Consider the following 12,829-nt stretch of genomic DNA (forward strand, 5'->3'; position numbering starts at 1 on the left):
AGTGCCCGAAACCTGTTGCGCCACCAGATCTGAGTCCCCAAAACATCTGACTCGGGTTAGGTTCATCTCTTTTGCTAGCCGCAAACCGTGGAGCAGAGCTTCATACTCTGCCGCATTATTTGTACAAGGGAACATGAGCCGGAGGACGTAGCAGAACTTATCTCCTTGGGGGGATATCAACACCACACCAGCCCCCGAGCCCTCCAACTGCCTGGATCCATCAAAATAAATAGTCCAATAGGTAAGGTCGGGGCGATCTTCTGGAGCCTGAAGCTCCGTCCAATCATTGACGAAATCAACCAGCGCCTGGGACTTCATGGCCGTGCGGGGGGTATACTGAATGTGATGTGACCCAAGTTCTATCGCCCATTTGGCGATTCGCCCTGCCGCCTCGCGGTTTTGGATGACATCGCCGAGGGGCGCGGAACTGACCACGGTGATTGGGTGTTCTTGGAAATAGTGTTTAAGCTTCCGACTCGCCATGAACACCCCGTAGACCAGTTTTTGCCAATGGGGGTATCGTTGTTTGGAGAGAGTTAACACCTCACTAATAAAGTACACCGGGCGTTGTACCAGGTATTCCTTTCCTTCCTCCTTTCTTTCGACGACCACGGCCACGCTGACCGCTTTGGAATTCGCGGCGATATACAGGAGCATGGGTTCCTTTTCAGTCGGGGCCGCCAGGACCGGCGGGTTAACCAGCTGACGTTTCAATGCCTGAAATGCTTCGTCGGCTTCCTCTGTCCACACGAATCGGTCAGACTTCCTCAACAATTGATAGAGCGGAATCGCCTTTTCCCCGAGGCGGCTTACAAAACGACTGAGAGCCGCGATACGACCCGCCAATCGCTGGACTTGGTTAACGTTCGTCGGCTTGCCGAGGGAGGCAACCGCTTCAATTTTGTCCGGGTTAGCCTCGATGCCGCGCTCCGATACCAAGAAACCCAGTAGTTTTCCCGCAGGTACGCCGAAAACGCACTTGGTAGGATTTAGCTTCATCTGATATACCCGTAAATTATCAAAGGTTTCCTTAAGGTCCTCCAGAAGTGTCTCCTCCCAGCGGGTCTTGATAACAATGTCGTCAACATAAGCATGGACGTTGCGGCCAATTTGGCTATGGAGACAATTCTGGATGCAACGTTGGTAAGTCGCCCCTGCGCTTTTGAGCCCGAACGGCATGGACACATAGCAAAAGGCCCCGAAGGGAGTTATGAAAGCAGTCTTTTCTTGATCTTCCACAGCCATTTTGATCTGATGATAACCTGAGTAAGCGTCCAAAAAGCACAATCGTTCGCATCCCGCCACCGAGTCAATGATTTGGTCGATGCGGGGGAGAGCGAAAGGATCCATGGGGCAAGCTCTATTGAGGTCCGTATAGTCAATGCACATACGGAAGGTGCCATTCTTCTTGAGTACTAACACCGGGTTAGCTAGCCATTTGGGGTGAAACACTTCCACGATGAACCCGGCGGCTAAAAGACGGGCGACTTCCTCTCCAATCGCCTTCCGTGGCTCCTCGTTAAACCGGTGGAGGTATTGTTGAACAGGTTTGCATTTTGGGTCAATATTAAGATGGTGCTCAGCGAATTCTCTCGGTACACCCGGCATGTCAGAGGGTTTCCATGCGAAGATGTCCCGATTCTCACGGATGAATTCGATGAGCGCGCTTTCCTATTTGGGGTCCAGACCCGTCCCAATGGTAAACTGCTTGGATGAATCGCCAGGGACGAAGTCGACTGTCTTCGTGTCATCCGTTGGTTTGAACTTGAGGGGCGACTCGGAGTCTGTAGTCGGTTTCTTGAATGGTGTCATGTCCGCCGGGTCAACATTGGCCCGGTGGCTTTTGAGCTCTTCCGCCGCCCAGGCGACTTCCGCGTAGGTTGCGTCTCCTTCCTCACACTCTTTTGCAATCCTTCTATCTCCGTCGACCGTGATGGGCCCTTTAGGGCCAGGCATTTTGAGCTTGAGGTAGACGTAGCATGGGCGGGCCATGAAGCGAGCGTAAGCCGGTCGTCCGAACAGCGCATGGTACAGGCTTTTTAATTTGACCACCTCAAAGACCAAAGACTCCGACCTATAGTTCTGTGCAGTTCCAAACGCTACTGAGAGCTTGACTCGGCCAATCGGATAAGCGGATTTGCCCGGGACGATGCCGTGGAAAACTGTGGTTGAAGGCATCAAGTCTTTCTCTAATAGGTTCATCCTCTGGAAGGTGTCGAAGTATAGGATATTAATGCTGCTGCCGCCATCCATCAGTACTTTCGATAGAGTGTAACCCGCCACTTGGGGAGCCACGACCAAGGCCAGGTCGCCCGGGTTATCTACCCTCGGCAGGTGGTCCTCTCTGCTCCATGTTATGGTCTGTTCGGACCAGTGGAGATATCTTGGAACTGCCGGCTCAATTACGTTGTACGCCCGGTGATTTACCTTTTTATCACGTCTGCAAGCATTAGTGGTGAAAACATGATATTGCCCATTACTTAGCTGTTTAGGATTGTTGCGGAAGCCCCCATGGTCATCCTGGTCCTGCGGAGCCCCCTGCGGGGGTTGCTGCTGGAAGTCTCCCGGCGGGTTGTAGCACCGGTGGTGGTGCACCGGGTACTGGCCGCCGCCTGGCTGCGGCCCCCCCTGAGCCTCCTGTTCGGGAAAACCGCCGAAGGGGTTGTGCCTTTGGTTAGGCGCGGCGAGTTGGTCTTGGTGACGGTTCGGGTCTTCGCTCTGGCTCTTCTTGATTGCCTCGGCCCGAAACTCCCGCATCACGAAGCAGTTCTCCCAGGAGTGACTCGCCGGGCCATCGGCCGTGGCGTGGTGCGGGCAAGGGCCTTTGAGTAATTCTTCGTAGTTGCGCGGTCTTTTCCCACTGAAGCCTCGATTCTTCTTTTTGCCGTCGTTGGCGTTGGTGTTGGCAACCAAATCCGAGGGCTCCTCATGCAGCCTACGTTTGCCGTTGGTCCCCTGGTTATGACGGTTGCGGCCCTGGAGGCGGGCATGCTTATTCGTTGAATCGCCCTTCTTGGGCGAGCTACCCTTGCCGTCCTCGCCGGGATCCTTGGTATCGTCGGCTTCGGCGTACCTAGTGAGGGTATCCATCAGCTCGCCCATATCCTGAACTTTCCGTTTGAGTCGCCCCAGCTTCTGGACCAGCGGTTCGTAGTGGCAGTTGTGTTCGAGGATAAGCACGGCTTGCGCCGCCGTGATGCCATCCGATGAATGGATAATTTCCGCGACTCGCCGCGACCAATGATGCGCCGACTCATCCGGGCGTTGCACGCAGTGTTGCAAGTCGACGATTGTCATCGGTCGTTTACAGGTTCCCCGGAAGTTTTTGATAAAACGCTCCTTTAACTCAGCCCAGGACTGTATAGAGTTGGGGGGTAAATTTTTCAACCAAGTGCGTGCCGATCCCTCGAGCATCATGGTGAAATATCTGGCGCAAACCGCCTCATTTACGTCGAGCATGTCCATGGCGATCTCATAGCCCTCGATCCAAGACGTCGGTTTGTGATCTGGGGTGTAATTCGGCACCTTTCTTGGTCCTTTGAAGTCCTTGGGCATTCTTTCGTTTCGGAGGGCCAGGGATAAGCAGGGCACCCCGACTCGCCCTCCGGTCCCCACGGGAGGAGTCTGAGCCTCCTGAGTGTTGGGTGGACCTCTGCCCGGCAGGTCCCATTCGGGCGGTTGTCCAGCGGGGGGTGTCGTGGGGCGCTGTTTACGGCCGGCTGATCCTCCGGCCAACCCCTGGTGTAGCTCGCCTGGGGGGTGGAGTGCAATCGCTCGGGGCTGTGTCAGAATTGCGCGTTTTGTACCACCGCTGTTTTCAACATCTCGATGGCGTTCCTTGCTTCGATCTCAGCTGGGGTGTTGCCGTGGATCGGGAGAGACTCCAGATGGCGAGTTGCGGCGAGCACGTTATCCACCGGGTTAGAGAAGTGGCCTCGGGGGGTGCGGAACCGAGGGATTTGACCCTCAGTCGGCTGAATCGGCGGGTTAGCAGGGCGGCCCATCCCTCCTGCTGGAGCGGCTCCCATCCCGGGCGTCTGGGGAGTGTCGAACAGGCGAGTCGGATTGAGATCGTGGGGTAGGCGTCCTTGGTGCCTCCGCTGATGGACAACATCGGATGCGCGCTGCTGTCTTTCGAGCCGCCAATTGTCGGTGCTCAACCGCATCCTTTCGGCCGTAATCTAGGCCTGTCGAGTTTCCATCCTGGCGGACTCCGTCTCAGCATCTTGATGGGCCTTTGCCACAGCCTCCCTCAGTTTTGCTATCTCCGCATTTATCTCTCCTTGGTTCTCCGGCGTGAGGGGGGTTGACATCAGCCTCGTGATTTCCGCCGCTAAATCCACTAGGACTGCTGACGCACTTCTGGACGTCCCGCCGGTTCCATCGCCCCCGGCGGGGTTCGGTGCGGGTTGAGTCGCCCCAGCCATGTAGATGGCGATCTGGCAGCGGGTTCGATCGAGGACTTCCGGATCCATGGCCAATGACAAGCCCCCAAGACCGTCTCCGTGGAGGGACTGGATGGAATTGGACTCGCCCATGGATGACTCGTCGTCAGAGTTGACGGGGGTGACCTCCTGAGCCGCCGCGCGCTCTGGTTCCTCCGATCCCTGTGTGAAGCCCACAAAGACCGGGCGGGTCAGATTCCGGGTTATGATTTGGCGAACGTACCTGGCCGGCTCGACGATGTCGGAGGAGGTGTCCGGCTCAGGAACGGGTGACCCGATCATGCCGACGAAGACGTTGATCTTACCGAAGGGGACCCTGTAGCCTGATTCGAGAGAATTTGCTTCAGGTCCCCATCGCCTGTTGTCGATGTAGGCTATGCCGCGCCAGCTCCAAGTCATGAGCGCCGCCGCATAACTCCCAGACCCTGGTAGGGCTCCCTTTGAGAACTCAACTCCACCGTGCGCAGGCCCCATGGTGGGCGCCAACTGTCGTGGTTTTTTCACGACAGATGTCCTCGTGAAAGGACTTAGTACTGGAGCCATCGCACCTTGGTGGCGACTCAAAGGGGTTAAGCGGGAGAGACACGGCGATTTACCCAGGTTCGGCCCCTCGAGAAGAGGTAATACCTACGTCCTGCTTTGTGTGTATTGATGTGGATTCGATTACAAGGGAGGCGTAACTCGCCCTAACCTAGCACTCGATGATTTCTAACCTACCTCTCCCCCTCCAGACTCGCCTTTATATATAGGTCGAAGCCTTAGGGTTTACAAGAGTCCCAGCCGGTTTACAACTCGTGACCACCGCGGCCTCTAAGTCCACGTCTTGCCGAACCCAGAGTCCTTCCACAAGTCATAACCATCTTGCGACTTCAAACCGCCCGGACAGAGGACCAACTAGCCTCAAAGGACGAATCGCCATAACAGTGACCCGGCCCATATTTGGCGGGTCATAACTGCAGGCAATATCCCCAACAACATCAACACAAACCAAAGCAGGACGTAGGCCTTTACCTTCTCACGTGGGGCCGAACCTGGGTAAATCGTCGTGTCTCTCCCGCTTAACCGCTTTGAGTCGCCACCAAGGTGCGATGGCTCCAGTACTAAGTCCTTTCACGAGGACATCTGCCGTGACAAAACCACGACAGCTAGGGAGTTCATGAACTATGTTCATGTGGGTGTGTTCTTCACACCATAAGCACCCCATGACATGCACACAATCATATCACCTATTCCACATAAGCAAGACACTAGTGCACCTATACCCACACTTGGGCTAGCTTCACCACACACTCACATACATATGAACTAGAACAACATATGCACTTATGTTTCAAAGTCCACACATGCATTCTTCTCAAACTAGCAACAAATGGTAGAACCCCTAGTGTTGAGAGCAGAACAAATAAATACTACATGAGCTGCTGAGTCAAAACAATCACCTCACATGCTATAGAGCATGCCACATCAAAACAGAAAAAAAAATAGAAGCTACACCAAATAAAATGAAAAAAAACAATGCTGGGGAGGGGGATCGAACTCAGGATCCCCTGGGTCAACCCCAAGGCCCATTCCACCCTGCTACTTGCCAACTTATCGACAGAACAGGGGAAATTGCTTGGTACGGTTGCTTCCTGTAGCTACTGTGCTATGGTGCAAACAACAGGAAATAAAAAGGGGGGTATATGTGGCGCCGCGGGGGATCGATCCCACGACCACCTGATCCAGGTCCGGGCACCGCACCACTACACTACGCTACGAAGACTGGACAGAGAAGAAACTTATGCCAGGAGTACTAACTCTACTGCGTGGCTTGCTCTGCACAGCACAGGGAAGCGCCGGCGACAGGGAGGCCGCCGTGGCTCCTCTGTTGCTGCTGCTGCGCTTCGACGGGGAACAAATCGCTATACTCCAGCCTGATGAACGCCTCTACCTGCTACATAGCACTACCCGAGCACAAAAACGACACACTGGGCACACAAGCTATACCGCGCAGGCCATGTCGTTCTCCTCTTGGAACACAGGCATGCAACATTAGCCGGCCGGGCCTCCTACAACACATCTAGAAATAGAGAAGGAGGGAGGAGCTAGGTCTCACCGAGGGGAAGGAGGGAGAAGGCCGACCGGGGATGAAGTCTATGAAGACGACGACCTAAAGAAGCTGTAGACGCGGGTGTAGAACCGATGCAGGGGAGGAAGAACGCCGGGAACTCGCCGTTGACGTGGTGTTGGCCATCGGCGTGGTCGTTCCCCAGGACTCCTAGCGCCGGGAATGGATCGCGGGCACCTTGCCCGAGCCCCCAGACATGGCGGACGGCACCGGAGACGACGATGCCGGCGGGAAGATGCGGCGAGGAGCTACTCTTCTCAGGATCCCTAACCTACAGAACTTTACCTGACAGAGGAGAGGGGGAGAGAGATGGGGAAAGGAAGGTGGTAGCGGCGGCCGAGGGGGAAAGGGAAACCCTAGGCCGAGGGGGGCACGGACGCCAACAATATATGGGGGGCCTCGGCGTGCGCGCTCACGGCGTCGGCCTGCTCTCTCTCTCTCTCTCTGGAGCCTGACGGAAAGGTGCAGGGGGAAGACACGGCGTCAGGTGGGCGAAGGAGGGGCGAGTTGGGCTATCGCAGGGAAAATAGGGAGGAGAGGATGGGCCTCGGGAGGGAGAAGTAGCCCATCTGGCGCCTGGTAAGAGAAAGACTCCTAGGCCTTTTCCATTTTTAAAAACAACACCAACAAAACAATCTCTGAGGGAATATCTATGGCAACAAAAACTAAAATAAAAATACCCCTGGTCTTAAGAAATTATGGCCTATTTGAATAAAATAGAAAAACAATATTTGGAGCAATTTGGAATAAATGCAAAACAGTAATTAATATACTGTTTTGGATTTATTTGCACCCTTTAAACCAAGATATAAATCAGCAAATACACACGTTGGCATCCTCCACAAAACACACTAAATCCTGGGCATTTTTTTTGAAACAAGGTTGGGACAAGTGAATTTTGAATTGGGGAATTAAAGAGAGAGAGAGGTTGCAACAAGACATGCTCACTACATTTGGGACTATCATCACATGGCATCATAGAACATCTCAACATCACACAACAACACCAAGGAACTATACTCAAGACCACCACATCACATGAAATGCTAAGATCATATGGCAACAACACAAAGACATGGGCATGACATGATATGTTATGCATGCATGCATGGGAAGAGAAAATAATAAGGTGACAACACATGAAATAATGAGCATGGGCTCTCTCATAGCATTGACAAGGTGGACCCACATGAGATACGTTCCAAATATGGAAGGATTACATCTGGGGCACTACAAATTCTCCCACACTACAGAGAAGATCTCGCCCTCGAGATCTAAGACTGAAAGAAATCAGGAAATTTGAAACGGAGGTGATCCTCGCGTTCCCACGTAGCCTCTTTATCGGAATGGTGAGACCACTGCACTTTGAGAAATTTGACAGTCTTGTTTCGGGTCTTGCGCTCAGTCGCCTCGAGAACGGCAACTGGATGCTCACGATAAGAAAGGTCAGGCTGAAGGTCGATATCTTGAAGATGCACAGTGCGCTCGGGGGTCTTGAAACACCTCCGAAGCTGAGAAACATGGAACACATCATGGACATTTGCAAAGGTTGACGGAAGATCGAGCTGGTACGCAAGGTCGCCCCTCTTGCCAACCACTCTGAACGGACCAACGAAACGAGGCGCAATCTTGCCTTTGATGCCAAAGCACTGCATACCCTTCATAGGTGACACCTTGAGATAGATAAAGTCATCAAGCTCATAAGACATGTCACGGTGCTTGCTATCGTAATAGCTCTTCTGACGAGACTAAGCTGCTCTGAGGTTGTCGCGAATGATCCGACACATCTCCTCAGCTTCTTCTATCATATCATTGCCAAGGATCTGAGCTCGCCGGTCTCGGACCAATAGAGCGGAGTACGACACTTCCTGCCATAGAGAATTTCAAACGGAGCCTTGCCAGAACTAGCTTGATAACTGTTGTTATACGAGAACTCCGCGAAAGGCAGACAATCTTCCCACTTCATGCCAAAAGAGATAGCACAGGCTCTCAGCATATCCTCAAGAACTTGATTCACTCTCTCCACTTGACCACTAGTGTGAGGATGGAACGCTGTGCTGAAGCGGATCTTCGTGCCCATAGCAGACTGAAAGGAGTCCCAGAACTTGGAAGTGAAGATACTTCCGCGATCTGAAGAGATCATCATCGGCACGCCGTGCAAAGAGACAATCCTGCAGGTGTACAACTCTGCCAGCTGAGCTGCTGAAATGGACTCCTTGACTGGAAGGAAATGAGCCACTTTACTCAATTTGTCGATGACGACGAAGATAGCATCATTGCCCTTCTTGGACTTCGGAAACCCGGTGACGAAGTCCATCTCAATGTGATCAAACTTCCACTCGGGAATCGGCAAAGGCTGCAAGAGGCCTGCTGGTTTTTGATGTTCTGCTTTCACCCTTCGACACACATCACACTCGTTTACGAACTGTGTAATTTCACGTTTCATACGAGTCCACCAGAATGTCTTCTTCAAGTCATGGTACATTTTGGAACTTCCAGGATGAATAGAGAGCAGAGAGTTATGAGCTTCTTCCATGATCACCTTCCTGGGATCACCTTTCGGGACGACAAGGCGATCCTCGAAAAACAATGTGTCCCTGGCATCAACAGTGAAACACTTATACTTGGGAAGACTCTTTCCCACGCCAATCTTGACCTTCTTCACCATAGCGTCAAGTAGCTGAGCTGCTCTGACCTGATCTTCCAAGGTAGGAGAGATCTGAAGGTTCGCAAGAAAACCCTGAGGAACTAGCTGAAGATTAAGCTTCCTAAAAGACTCAGAAAGACCCGGCTGGAGAGGTTGCAGAATCAGACTATTGCAATATGCCTTCCTGCTCAATGCATCTTCCACAACATTTGCCTTGCCTGGCGTATACTCAACACTCGGATTAAAATCCTAGAGCATATCCACCCAACGTGTTTGCCGAAGATTCAAGTTAGGCTGAGTGAAGATATACTTGAGGCTCTTGTGATCGGTGAAAACTTCAACCTTACGTTCCAACAAGAGATGTCTCCAAGTCATCAAGGCGTGCACAACAGCTGCTAGCTCGAGATCGTGCACAGGATAGTTCTTCTCCGCAGGCTTCAACTGCCTGGAGGTATAAGCAACCACCTTCCTATCTTGCATCAAGACTGCACCGAGACCCTGGAGAGAGGCGTCGCAAAAGACCTGGTACGGCTTGGAATCATCCGGAGGGGCCAATACCGGAGTGGAGATAAGCTTCTCTTTGAGTGTAACGAAATCCAGATGACACTCTGGAGACCAAACATACTTGACACCCTTCTGAAGAAGACTAGAGAGCGGATTGGCGATTTTGGAGAAGTTCTCAACGAATCTTCTGCAATATCCAGCAAGCCCGAGAAAGCTTCGAAGCTGCTTCACATTCTGCGGAGGTTCCCATTCAACAATGGCTTGAACCTTGGATGGGTCAACCTTAATGCCCTCGGCAGAGATAATATGCCCAAGATAAACCACTTCTTTCAGCCAGAACTTGCACTTGGAAAACTTGGCATACAGCTTGTACTCTCTCAGTTTATCAAGCACCAACCTGAGATGTCTTTCATGTTCTTCCTGATTCTCCGAAAAGACCAGAATGTCGTCGAGATAGAGCAAGACAAATTCATTCTTGTATGGTGAGAAAATATAGTTCATCAATCGACAAAATGTAGGAGGAGCATTAGCCAGACCAAAAGACATGACCGTATACTCATACGAGCCAAAACTAGTCCTGAAGGCCGTCTTCGGAATGTCTTCCTCGCGAATGTGAATCTGATGATAGCCCATTCTGAGATCAAGCTTGGAGAATACTTTAGCACCTTTCAACTGTTCGAACAACTCAGTTATGTTCGGAAGTGGATATTTGTTCTTGATTGTCTTCTTTTTCAATGGACGGTAATCGACACACAGCCGGTCCGAACCATCCTTCTTCTTGACAAATAGAACACCACATCCCCACGGAGACGAGCTTGGTCTAATCAAACCCAAATGCTCCTTCTCATCGAGTTGCCTCTTCAGTTCCTTCAATTCTTCTGGACCCAGCTTGTACGGCCGTTTGCACACTAGCTCTGTGCCTGGCTCAAGCTCAATGACAAACTCAACTTCACGGTGCGGAGGCATGCCTGGCAGCTCTTCAGGAAACACATCTTGATATTCGCAGACTACTAGAACTTGCTCAATAGGATTGATCTCACCCTTTTCATTCAAGGAGAACAAACGGATTGTATCATCGCGCGCCGCGAATATAATCACATCCTCCGAAGAGTGGGTAAGCTTGACTTCTTTAGCTTCACAATCAATTGACGCCTTGTTCATGGCCAACCAGTCCATACCAAGAATCAAGTCGATGTCGGAATTACCCAAGACAATAGGAGACGCCAGAAAAGAATAACTTCCTATCTTGACAGAAGCATCCGGAACCCTCATGTACGAACTCATGCGCATGCCTGGAGAAACCACACGGAAGGGACTATCCAAATGAATTGCAGGAATATCATGCTTAGCTATGAAAGGCTTGGAGATGAAGCAATGCGAAGCACGAGAATCAAATAACACTTTAGCAGGAATATCATTGACGAGGAGGTTACCCATGATCACATCAGAGGAGTTGTCTGCTTCAGCTGCATTCACCATGTTGACTCAAGCTGATCGGGGGTTGAATTTGACAAGAGCGTTTCTTGGAGGTTTGCCTGGAGGAGGAGGCGGCAGACGGAGCTGAGAAGTACATTTGTTGGCATAGTGACCCTTCTGCCCACATTTGTGACAAGTGACATCTGCTGGCTGCCGGAACTGAGTCTGAGGAGGCCCTTGCTTCTGATGCTGGTATCTCTGCTGGAAGCCAAGGTTGGGTGGGTGGGAAGAAACACGTCCACCTGAGTGCTTCAGCTGCTGTGAGTGCCGAGGAGGAGGAGGAGAAACCCAAAACATCTGTTGCTTCTGAACCAGCTGAGTCGAGGAAGAGCTGGAGTCTCTGAAGCGCTTCTTGGAGTTTTCCACCCTGAGCAAGGCTGCCTCTGCTCGGAGAGCTAAGTTGTAAAACTTGTCAAACTCCTCAGGATCGTGCAAAGCAAGCGCTAACTGCAAATCCTCCTTTAAGCCACCCATGAACTGGTAGATCTTGCTCTTCTGATCCGGGACATCCTGCAGCGCGTAACGGGCCAGCTCGTGGAACTCGACATTGTACTTGTACACAGAATTGCTGCCCTGCTTCAAACGCCTAAACTTCTCACGCATCTCCTCAACAAAACTGGAAGGGATGTAGTGGGACCTGAAGTCACGACAAAACTCGTCCCAATATATCACCCTGTCACCTCTGGAGTCCTTAAGCTGCTGCCACCAAATAGAAGCCTGTCCCTTCAACTGAAACATTGCAAACTTGACATAGTCCTCCGGACGCACATTGCTACACTCGAAATGCTTGTTCATATCACGGATCCAATCTTCCGCATCAATAGGCTGGTCGCAAGAAGTGAACGTCTTAGGCTGGTTTGACAGGAACTGACTCAGATTGGCGAAGTGATTTGCCACCCTGCTGGAAATTGCCCTGCTGATGATTGGCTCTCTCGTGGATCAACTGCAACAGCATCTGAGTGTTTGCATTAGTAGCTGCCATCATCGCCTGCCAGGCCTCTGCAGGAGGAGGCGGCGGTGGAGACGGAGGAGGAGGTGGAGGCGGCATATCCTCACGCGCTGGGGTCTGACGAGTCGGTGGAGCCATCCTGAAGACGGACAGCATATTAGTCCATAGAATAATTGAAGATATTGCTGAATCAAAAGACAGAATATCTGAACAGAATTTAGCATTGCACTCGAACAACATAGCAAGAGTGCATCCTCAAAGTAACAGACGACAAAATTCCGATAAGGACCACTGCAAACAAGTGTGAGCTAGAACCGCTCGGAACAAACATATGACCGAGATTTCCCAAACCTCAATCAAGCGTCTGTAGGAAGATAGTCCTATAAGATACTAATAGATATCCCACCTATGAATTCCAAAAATAACTGGTCCTGCAATCAGGTACACGGATACAAGGAGTATTTCACACAACTCCTAAACTAACCAGTCACCTGTATCACATCCTTCAACACACAACCTGCATCTCGGACCTTCATCTACAACAGATCCTCGTGATCACAATGATACCAAGTGTGGTAATACCCCCGAACAATCTACACCAGTACTGGGGACATCGGAGTTATCTCACCACTACCAGTATTGAAGCAATTACGAACACCCTCCGTTCTTAGATACTCAGAAATCTGAATGATGGGGATGTG

Source organism: Hordeum vulgare, chromosome 2H (genome assembly GCF_904849725.1).
Source record: "Hordeum vulgare subsp. vulgare chromosome 2H, MorexV3_pseudomolecules_assembly, whole genome shotgun sequence".
NCBI lineage: Eukaryota > Viridiplantae > Streptophyta > Magnoliopsida > Poales > Poaceae > Hordeum > Hordeum vulgare.